An 11681-nucleotide genomic window follows, 5' to 3' on the forward strand; every position below is an offset into this window, starting at 1 on the left:
GAAATCAAGACGAGGCGAAGACCATGTCGAAGTTTTGCAGAAGTTGTTTGATCGCCTCCGAAAGTTTAAGTTGCGCCTCAATCCCGGGAAATGTGTATTTAGGGCAAAGTCTGGAAAATTGTTAGGGTTTATGGTTAGTAACAAAGGCATCGAGATTGACCCGTCGAAGGTAATGGCCATTTGCGACCTGCAGCCCCCGGCCATTGTCAGAGAAGTCCGCAGTTTGTTGGGATGGTTAAATTATGTGGCAAGATTTATCTGCCAGTTGTCAGAAACAGCAAGGCCATTTTTCAAACTCTTGAAGAAGAACGCGAAAATCGAATGGGACGTCGAATGTCAGGATGCCTTTGAAAAGATAAAGTGTTATCTGACTCATTCCCCGATCCTGGTCCCGTCAGTGTCCAAAGTTCCATTAATCTTGTATCTAACTATCCATGATGAATCGCTAGGAGCCATGCTGGCCCAAAAAAGGCCGGACGATGGGAAGGAACGCGCAATATATTATCTCAGCAAGAAATTCACTACCTCCGAGGTGAACTATCCGGAGGTTGAGAAGACGTGCATAGCCTTGGTCTGGGTGTTGCACAGGCTACGCCAATACACCCTCCATCACCAGGTTCTGCTAGTAACTGAGAATGATCCCATCAAGTATCTCTTAGAGAAGCCAGCCTTAGTGGGGAAGCTGGCCAAGTGGCAGATTCTAATTTCAGAATTCGACGTGCAAAGCCTGGGGCAAAAGTTCGTAAAGGGCAGAGCCGTAGCGGACATGTTAGCGGAAAATCCTAAAAAAGCAGAAGACCCTGATGAAGATGGTGATATGGATAGGCAGATCTTATTTGCGTCGAATGACAAATGGACCATGTACTTTGATGGTGCAGTCAACTTATCTGGTTCCGGTACTGGGGCAGTTCTCGTCTCCCCGGATAGTCAGCACCACCCCGTGGCTGCCAAATTGACTTTCCCTTGCACGAATAACATCGCGGAATACGAAGCGTGTATCCTTGGCCTCCAAGCTACTGTTGACATGGGGATTCAAAAATTGCAAGTCTATGGCGATTCGGCCCTCATTATCCTTCAAACCGAAGGCAAGTGGCGAACGCGGGATCCAAAACTAGTCCCGTATCATGAAAGAATTTCAAGAAATATCATTCGATTACCTACCCAGGTCTCAGAATCAGTTCGCTGATGCTTTAGCCACGTTATCGACAATGCTGCAAGCAATAAAAGGCTTGGATATCGAACCATTAAGGATTGAAATCCTTAAGCGTCCGGCCTATTGTATGGTAATTGAAGAAGAGCCTGATGGAGAACCATGGTACCATGACATTCTGAATTACCTGCAGAAAGGTGAGTTCCCTCTAGGAAGTGAAGCATCAGACAGGAAATGTCTGATGAAGCTGGCCTCAAAATTCTTCATTAGCGGGGATGCACTTTACAAAAGATCTTATGACTCAGTGTTACTGAGATGTATCGACGCGAAAGAAGCCAATCGTTTGATGAAAGAGATACATGAAGGGGAATGTGGCCCCCACATGAACGGCCATCTCCTAGCAAAGAAGATCATGCGACTCGGGTACTATTGGTTGGCCATGGAATCTGATTGTATTCAGCATGTGCGATGCTGCCATCGATGTCAAATTTATGGAGATAGGATTAATGCTCCGCCGAACGAACTCCATCAGATGTCTCAAGCTTGGCCGTTTTCCATGTGGGGGATAGATATAATTGGACCGATCAACCCTAAGGCGTCAAACGGACACAGATTCATCTTAGTAGCAATCGACTACTTTACGAAGTGGATTGAGGCTAATTCATATGCTAATGTCACCGCAAAGAGCGTGGCCAAGTTCGTTCGCCGCGATATCATCGCCCGTTACGGAGTTCCGGAAGCAATCATCACTGACAATGGCTCTAATCTGAACAACAAGATCGTTGATGGATTGCTAGATACATTTCGGGTCCAGCATCTGAATTCATCACCATACCTGTCACGCCCCGAACCCCGCTATGGTCGTTATGATGCGACGACCCAGGACTCGTCGCCGACCCTTTTCTTTTTATCTTTTAATTACGCATGCGGAAACGATCACAACAATCCCCGGACAACAACAATAAACAGGGATAGTTAGGAAAACAATTCACAACAGTCAAACCACACTATTTTGATTTTCACTTGATTAACCCCTGGGAACATTCTTACAAGCCCACATCGGGCGCTACCACAAAAGCCAGCAAAAAGAGTAAAGGCTAGGGTTAATCTACTCCATCAACAAGTCGATCCCAAAAAGCCAGCTTCCAGACGCCCTGAACCAAACTGGGTGCAACAACATGCTAGGGGCCTGAAAAGTGGTTAACAACAACAAATGAGACGAAAGTCTCAATAAGTTAACAGCCTAAGCCCCGCTTAGGAGGCTAACTCGCACGGGGGTCCCTAACCAGGCAATACAGCATCAACAGCACATCATTAAACAGTCACAGGCATCCTTACCTCGCCAACATTCAAGCTAGAAATCATAATTTCAAAATTATAAATTTTCCGAAATAACAATAAATTAAATTCGGAATTAATTAATTAATAATATCCGAAAATAATTTAATTTTCCAAAATGTCAAAATATCTCCTCGAATTGAAATCATTCAAATCATTTCCTAAATACGCCAATTTATACGGCGAAAACCAACATTGGTATCACAATTTGACGCTAGAAATTTTCCGAAAATAATAACATTTAATTTTCGGAAATTAATTATTTAATAATAAAATAATAATATTTAATTCGGAATTAATTTATTAACTAATAAAATAATATTTAAATTCCGAAAATAATAACATTTCATATAATAATCAATAACAATAAACTAATCAATAACTTATACCCTAAACACAATTAATTAACCACTAACCCACAATTAACACAAACTAAACATAAATTAAACTACCCTAAGCAAGTTTAACGCCCTAAACACGGGATTAGGGGTTAACTTACTCGGCTAACGCCGGCGATGACGCGAGGACGACGGCAGCGACGAGGGCGATCCACGGTGGTTCCGGTTCGGACTCGGCGGCCGGCGGACAAGGGTGAACAGCGAAGGAATAGCCGCCAAGTGGGGCGATCGGCCGTGGCCCGGGCTATTCGGGGAAGCCGGGCGGGCGGTGGCGGTGTCCCGTAGCTGGGACGGCGGCGGTGACGTCCGGGACGGTGGCGGCGAGCGGCGGAGATGGACAACGGGCCGGCTCCGGCAAAGTGGGTGGGCAGAGGGCGAGCTCGCGCAGGGAGTCGGGACGGCGGTCGGAGGCGGCACGGTGGCGGTTAGGACGGGCTGGGGTGGCGCGACGGCGGAGCGGTGAGCGGTGGCCGAGGGCGAGCGACGCGCGGCGGAGCCGGGTGGCATTGTGGCTGGGCCGACGGACGCGTTGCAGCGTTGTCGCGCCGCGCTGGCAATCCGTCGACGAGCGGTCGCGGCAACGGACGGCGGCACGGCTCGATCGGTGACGGCAGCACGAGGCGACGGCGGGCGGTGGCCGGGCTGGTCCCGGCGAGGCGCGGTCGCGAGTGGAACAGAAGCGGAGCGGAACCAGAAACAATCAACGTCGGGGGAGGAAGAAAGGGAAGGAAGAGAAGGAAGAAAAAGAAGAAAAGGAGAAAAAGAAAAAGAAAAAGGAGAAAAGGAAGAGAGAGAGAGAGAGAGTTGGTGGGGTAGGTGGGGGAGAAGTCAGACACGCAAGGGGAGGGGATCGGCGGAAAAGAGGGAGGGAGAGAGAGAGAGAGGGAGAATGGTCAAATCGTACTCAAGTGCGATCCGACGGCCACGATTCAAATCCAAAAACGATCCGACCGTCCCCGAAAAATCCTAATTAATATTTTTAGGATTTGGCCAAAAGGGTGTTAATAAAAACACACTGCGAGGGTGGTCTACCAATCCAAATTCGCACCCGGTCAAAAATTCACTTTTCACGTATCCCGGGTAATATCGAGATTGGCCACACTAATATCGACACCGTCCAATTAAATTCGTTCCGGAATTCCGAGAAATTCGACACCAAAGTTTGGGCTCTAAATAACGGCCAAATTCGATCGAATGCGATTCTAGCGAAATCTCAATTTTAAAAACGATAACCGGGAGTGATCAGTTCCCGGGCGAGATTTTACTATAAGCACACTGACGAATTACACGTTTTATAAATCCCAAAAATGGATCGAAATTCGGAATGTCACAATACCGCCCTCGAATGAACGGGGCAGTTGAAACGGCAAACAAGAACATAAAGAAGATCTTATCAAAGACTGCTAAGAACTATCGCGATTGGCATGAAAGACTTCCATATGCATTGATGGCATATCGAACATTGATCTACACCTCGACCGGAGCAACCCCTTTTTCGTTAGTATATGGAATGGAAGCGGTCCTACCCGTGGAAGTCGAAATTCCGTCCTTAAAGGTTCTCTCTCAGGCAAAGCTTGACGAGGCCGAATAGGTACGACAAAGGCATGAACAGTTGAACATGATCGATGGGAGCAGATTACAAGCCATATGTCACGGTCAATGCTATCAGAAACGAGTAGCGAAGTCGTTCAATCGAAAAGTTCGTCCCCGACACCTCAAAGTCAATGACTTGGTATTGAGGAAGGTGATATCAATTGTACGTGACCCTCATGGCAAATTTGCCCCGACTTATGAAGGCCCTTATGTCATCAAAAAGATCCTGTCAGGTGGTGCTTTAGTGTTAGTGGAAATGGATGGCCACGAGTTGTCGAAACCTGTAAACTCTGACGCAGTCAAAAGTATTTTCCATAAATGAAATCAAGGCTAGAAAGCTGTTTCTTGGGCAATCCAAATCACTTAGTATCATGCATGTCATGCACACATTTCCATGCATGTACATGTGTTTGTGTTTCAGGTATCCAGCCGTAACGGAATGAAGGATGAACGACGAAAAGGCTGAAGTACAGGGAAGAGAAACGTTTCTCACGATAATAATTCTTTGAATGAATGCTCAAAGTTATGTTTGGTGATTGATCGTTATCCGGTTATGAACTTTCCTGTGTATGTGAATGATAAGTCAAAAATGCCCATGTCTTTTGAAAATGAACTTTGTAATGATTTTTATCTGTCTAAGTCACCAATTCCACTGAGGATCATTAAAATGGACAATTTAATGAGTGGTGCGGAAATGCTTGAATATGCTAAATGAGATGTGTCGGAATGATGAAAGGCAAGCCATGTTCCATACATTGTCCCATGTACTAATTCCTAGTGAGTTGAGCGGAAAAATTCCATGTTCACAAGGTGAAGGGTTATCTCGCAAAAGGTACGGCAACTAAACTGATGAGAGGCATTTCATTCATCCATCACAAACGCTATAGGTTACCATTTGGTTAACCCTTTTGAGCTCAAACACTTGTGAAGCTTCTTTCATACTACCCCTGTCAAGAACCACCCCACACCGGGGCAAATCGGAGGTGAGTCGGCATATCGAGGTGAGAAAATGAGTAGAAAATTTTCTTGCTTTCACTTGTATCAATCTTTGAGTGCCTCTATTACAAATGAACTAGTACGTGAATTCAAGTGCCTTAGGACAACGAAAAGCGTTTCTTTCTCTATCCTACACACTTATATCCATTGAATAGCCCAATTGAGCCTGCAATTTTGCTTATCATGAACCCAGTTGGTGATCATCCTCCACACCGGGTCAAGGTAAAAGTCACCACTATTCGAGCATCATGGTCCGGAGTGTCGACTAAAGATGAAGACTTGAGAGTTCAATAGCATTGTATTGTTTAAATTTGTCTAGGCCAATCCATAAGAAAAAAAAAAGGTGAAAACTAGGGGCACGAAAAAGCAGTGTACCTGGTAAAAGCAAGGCTAATGCCCATAAATATAAATGTAGAAAAAAAAAAAGAAAAAAAAAAGGATGATCTAGGGGGCATTAAAGGCAGTGTGCCCATTAGAGTGAGGCCGGCGCCCATGTATTAAATAAGAAGCAAAATGTCGAGACAATATGTGTTGAAATCACAAAATCAGCCCTAGTCAAGCAATAGTCGTCCTTCAAGTCTCAAGGAGACGAGTGCCAAATGGTTAAGATCGATAGTGCATTTCTGAGGATAATCCCCAATGGCGAAGAAGAAGACCGGTGACAATGTCAAGATGATCGCCAACTCTCACCCCAATACACATCATTGAGCCTGTGATCCTTTCGTTTCTCAATCGATGGACCTAACCTACGTTACGTCCTTCGTAAAGTCTTTTCTGATTGGGGCACTTGAGTCAACGTAGGAGCTCATATGTTTATAAGCATCGCTTGAAGAAGTGCAAACAAGATTATTTTCTATCCTATTTCGCAGAGTTCTTGACTTGTAAACCCGAAGATGATCTCGAAGTATTTATTTCATAGCTTCGACTTGGACAGTCTCATTTGTTAAACCATCGACCAAGCCTATATTACAGTCCTGATGAAGACCTCTCAGATTGGTAAGGTTGTACTGTTTGCGAGAATACTCGGACCTTTGTCGACGTGATGATGGTAAGACATAGTGATTCTCACAAAATAACCCTTTTAGATGAGAGTGAACAAAAGTCCTTTCTAATTGAAAGTCTCTCATTTAGCATTTTCAAGATGATTCATGTTATGAGTGGAAATTGTCTTAAATGATAATTATCCCCGGTGGAAAGTTGGTGATGCGGACATGTTAAAATCGTTACACATGAACTCCAATGGAACCGATCTTGAAGCATGTGTTGGTAGACTTTTGCCGGTCGTCTATTTCCGAGATGAATACATGTACCTATTATTACTAATCCTATAAGACAGGTGACGTTTCCTCAAACACCAACCTTCAGGCTGATCTCGGAAGTGCTAAGATACATCCAAGCATTCATGAATTCCCAAGACCCTGCTGGCAAGAACACAATAGGCGATCTATCAAACCCTCGGACAAGGACCTCTAAGTGTCTGAGTCTTTTCAAGTCCCGCTGACAGAGAGCCTTTAGGCAATCCGATCTAACCTACAGGTATGTACACCTAGGTACGCTTTTCAAAAGGTTTGTGGTCCAACCTTAAACCACACTTTTCAAAGGTTTGTGGTCCAACCTTAAACCACTCTTTCCAAAAGGTTTGTGGTCCAACCTTAAACCACGCTTTTCAAAAGGTTTGTGGTCCAACCTTAAACCACGTTTCCAAAGGTTTGTGGTCCAACCTTAAACCACGCTTTTCAAAGGTTTGTGGTCCAACCTTAAACCACATTTTCTTTAAACTATGCTTTTCGTTTATTTAGATTTTATTTTATTTTCTCTCTCCTCCTTCTTGTATTGCATCATCCCGTGCCCTCCGTCAACAAAATTTAGGCATCTCTTATCTTTGAAAGGAACCTCTTCGAGCTCCCCTTCAAAGAGGGGCAGCCGTTGACACCTAAATTTTACCCAAATCATTTAGGGTTTTATCGCATAAAAATTAGGGTTTAATCTTTTAACCCCTTAACAAAAATATTTTCATTAAATTCCATGGCATATAGACATTAGATACATTTGCATTAATAAGGCCTATTAGGACATATTCATATAAAAAAAAAAATTTCAGGTCGGGTTCGTCGGCCCATTCTTTTCCCCTCCTTTTGCTTTTATTGCGCACGACCCATGCTCTCTTTTCTATTTTCACGCGGGCCGGCCCATTTCCCACGGCCCGGCCCGCGCACTGTTCACCTCCCCCTCCCCAGTCAACGTTCTGAGGCGTACGGGGGGAGAGCAGAACGGGTAGACCAGAAGCCGGAACAGTGCACGGAAGCCAGAGGGGCGCGGGGGATGCCGACACGATCCTCGGGTCGGGGGGCAGGCTGGCCACGGCAGGCTGGCGATGGCAGGGGCCATGCACGCCTGCCGGCCGGCTTCGCGCCCCTGGCCGTCCTTAAATCCGAGGAGAGAGAGAGAAATCGGGGGGGGGGGGGGGGGAGGACTGCGAGCGAGAGATCCGAGAGGGAGAGAGAGAGAGAGAGAGAGAGAGAGAGAGAGAGAGAGAGAGAGAGAACCGAGAGATCCTAGAGAGAGAGTTCCGGAGAGAGAGAGAGACGTCGGTCCTCCGCCGGCGACCGCCGTGCCCAAGCCGCGGCCGACGATCCTCTGTCACGGTAGGTCCCGGTCTCAAGCGCTCGCCGGGTTTTGTTTCGGTTTGGGTTCGATTCGGGGTCGGTCTCTCGAGGATCCCGGCTCGTAGGTGTGCGAGGCGCGCGGGTGCAGCCCGATCCACCGCGTTCGCCCTCCATTCACCACCGCCGAGTCGGGTAGGGACCGTGGCCGCCTTCCCTGCTTTCGTTTTTACTCAGTTTTTTGGGGGGGTCACTGGCCGGAGCTCGCGGCCGTCCGGCTTGCGCAAGTTCTGGCCCGTGACACCTCGGGCTCGGTCCTACTGCTCTGCGTGTTGTTGTGTGTGAATTTCGGATGTGTTTGAGCCTCGATCGTGCTTGAAATCCCTCGCTTCCGTCGACGCTTGCAAGGTGTTTGATGATATGCTTGAACCGTTTCTCGAATCTGTCTCTGTTTCGTTGCGTTTTCTGTTTGGGGCTTGGAACGCCGGATGGTCTCGGCTGCGAGTTGGTTGCCGCGGCGGTGACGCGGGCAGAGGAGGCCCGCGGGTAGGGCGGCGGTCCGAGCGCGACCGCGAGGTGAGGTAAGGCGGCCAGTCCCCCGTCGGGATCTGGCCGGTTCTCGGCCGATCGACCTGCCAGCCTCTCGCCGAGGCTCGGCCGGTCGGTCCCAGGTGGTCGCCAGGTGGCGACCCGGCTGGAGGACGCTCGCCGCCCCTCGTCGGGGCGGCGATGCGGGCCAAGGTGGAGTGTTGGCCGCCGAGGCCGGGGCTCGGGGAGGCCGGCGTCCACGCCGGTCGGCGTGTGGCGGTGGCTGGGCATGCGCTCCACGTCGGAGTGGTGGCCGGTGTTCAGGCGTGTCCGGGGCGCGGTGTGGCGGCCGCGAACCGGGTAGGGCAACACACGTTCGGGTCGGGTCGCGGGTCTGACCGGGTAGGGTTTTATTTAGTGTGTGGGCTTTAGTGTTTTATTAAGTCTTGGGCCTTTCGCGGGTGGGCCAAAATCCGAATTTGTGCTGAAGTGTTGTTAGTTTCTTTATTTATAGTGGGCTGGGCTTTTGTTTTTCTAAAAAATTTTGGGCTGGGCCCCTTTTTCTTTCTTTATTTGTTTTATTTACCAGACCAGGCTCAATAAATGAACCCGGTCTGGTCGTGGACCCGGGCCGGCGCGCCCGGGTCGGTCCCGATCCGGGTCGAATGTGGAAATCCGACCCGGATCCGATTTTATGTTATTTTTATATTAAAAATTATTTAAAAAAACATTAAAAATTATTAATTTTTTTTTAAATTTCGAAATATAAAAAAAAAATTTAGACTTTGGAATTGTTTTTTTGTCCTATGGTGTGATTAATGTCATGTTCGATTGCACGTTGCTTGGTTCACATACTTCGAATTGCGTGTTTGATTTAACCTTGCACGTAGTTGATTATGCATGTTAGGTCTAGGCGTTGACTGTTGCTTTCTTTGGCTTAGTTAGGAATGGAATTTTGAGACTCCCGATTAGTGTGAACACGTTAGGTGGTGAATTGAACAAGATTAGGTACCGAAAGGGCACTAATTAGTCAATTAGTGTAATCAAGTCCCCGTACCCTTTGAATCTCTGGTTCGTAGAAGTAAAGCATTTCTCCCGTGCTTTACTTGGGTGTCTAATCGACCCACCAAAAATCGATTAGTGGCGACTCCTAGATGAAATTGATTTGCATGTTAACAACTTAAACTTAAGTCGCGAATTGGTATGGGCTTAGGAGAACTCGAGCTAGGTTTAACTTAGTAATCCATTAGCCAAACCCCTTAGGCCGCTGGGCCGGCTCGGGGAGGTCGTGACATGTGCGCTGCACAAGTTGAAAGGAGGCCATTCCATGACTTGCTCCCGTCGCAACTACATATCATTCCCCAGGACGGAGTTATCGGCTAATTACTCTTTGTCCATGACAGCAGCCAAGTTCTCTTCTCAATCTTGCGTTTGCAGTGGTCCTATCAGTAGCAAAGATAGCACATGACAGTGGATTAGCATTATCAAGTAGAAGGTAGGTAGACATTGGAAGCATTGTATAGGAAGAATGATAAAAGGATAGAAACAAGGAAGCCATTCATTTTGTGCTTTCTTATTCCTAGTCCTTACTTACTCCTCAAAGAGCAAAATCTCCGGGGGATAAATAGCACAAGCTTCTTTGCTAGCTTTTTCCTGAAAAATCGGCAGAGTTTTAATTTAAATGCACTATTATCCTTATTTTCTTCTATGGAAAAGAGAGCTAAAGTTAGCCATATGGGATAAATATTAGCTGGTCACAATTTTCTTTGCTCCGTCTTTCTTTTTGAAGACCCGTAAATCGTGACTAGGAAATCTCAGTGCCGGAGAAAGTTAAAATGTATCTGTTTGACATATATATTGAACTATCAATAGACTTCCTGTGCCCTGTCTCGTCTTGAGTACTGGCGATATAAGAAACTCATATTATTGAATTAATTCAGTTTCTCAATGACGTCCGGAAAGGGTTGCGGTGGTTAAACTGGATACAATCCTAGCCAAACTGAGATGGTGACCTTGAAATTTATTGTAATATTTTACAGTTTTTTTTTTCCCAAATTTCCCTCTGTAACTAATAAAGATTTCCCTGAAAGCCTCTTCTCCACATCTTTTTGTGTCGATATTTTGCATTATCATATACCATTCACTTTGTTACTGCATGTTAAGGTATTTCCTAAAGGGGAGTACAAAAAGGGATTTGTTTTCTGGTTTGCTGATTATGAGAAGAAAGTCATACAACAAAGAGAAAGAGGATTATGAGAAGGGAAATGTGAATTGTATGGCTAGGAACCACGTTAGGACTAGAGAGGGGTAAATATGTACTATTGAGAAAATTTAATTTGTTCAATTTGAGAAAACATATAAAGAGATGTAACGTTTTTTCTCTTATGAGGTCATATGTCCAGGCTTTTTAGAGCACCCGACTAATCCTATCACTTCGCTGTAGTCTCCTCCTTATCTATGGTGACAAGCTAATTACAAGAGGAGCAGTCCTTGCCCCTTGAGGTGGCCAAATAAAGTCAATACTGAAGGTACAACAAATTCAAAAGCCTTATAAGCTATTGGCAAAAGAGAATGTCCCAAGAGCATGTAATTATGCTTGATATGGAAGAGGGGGCACCTGTCTAACTATTTTAGCACGCTTCCAATCAACTAAATTTTCTCCTGACAGGAGACATCGATCAGTCAATCAGTTCCCTAGATAGCAATTCCCAATGGCTAGTAGCACAAATTCCAAGTATATTATATGAGAAATGGAGAAAATTATGCTCTTTTGTGGAGTGTATTTCAGGTGTGTTACAATTATAGAACTTGCCCTGTGTTTCCCCCAAAGGAGAGATGGGTGACCATTTAATTTCTTTCTAGAGCCTCAAGATAGAAAAGAAGTCGTTGTGGAAACAACCACAATGCAGCAGGATTTTAGAAGCTATAGGGTATTGGTTCCAAGATAAATGACTAAATGATTGTAGATTCTAACCAGATTCCATCCTGTCTGATGAAGGACATGAAAAGTTGCTGAGGAAATTCATTTAATGAGACGTGGTTAGACAAGAGAATACTCTCTTGGCCTTCTTGCTG

This window comes from Syzygium oleosum, unplaced genomic scaffold (genome assembly GCF_021117445.2).
Source record: "Syzygium oleosum isolate NSW1041296 unplaced genomic scaffold, Sole_v2.1 Sole_v2.21, whole genome shotgun sequence".
Lineage (NCBI taxonomy): Eukaryota > Viridiplantae > Streptophyta > Magnoliopsida > Myrtales > Myrtaceae > Syzygium > Syzygium oleosum.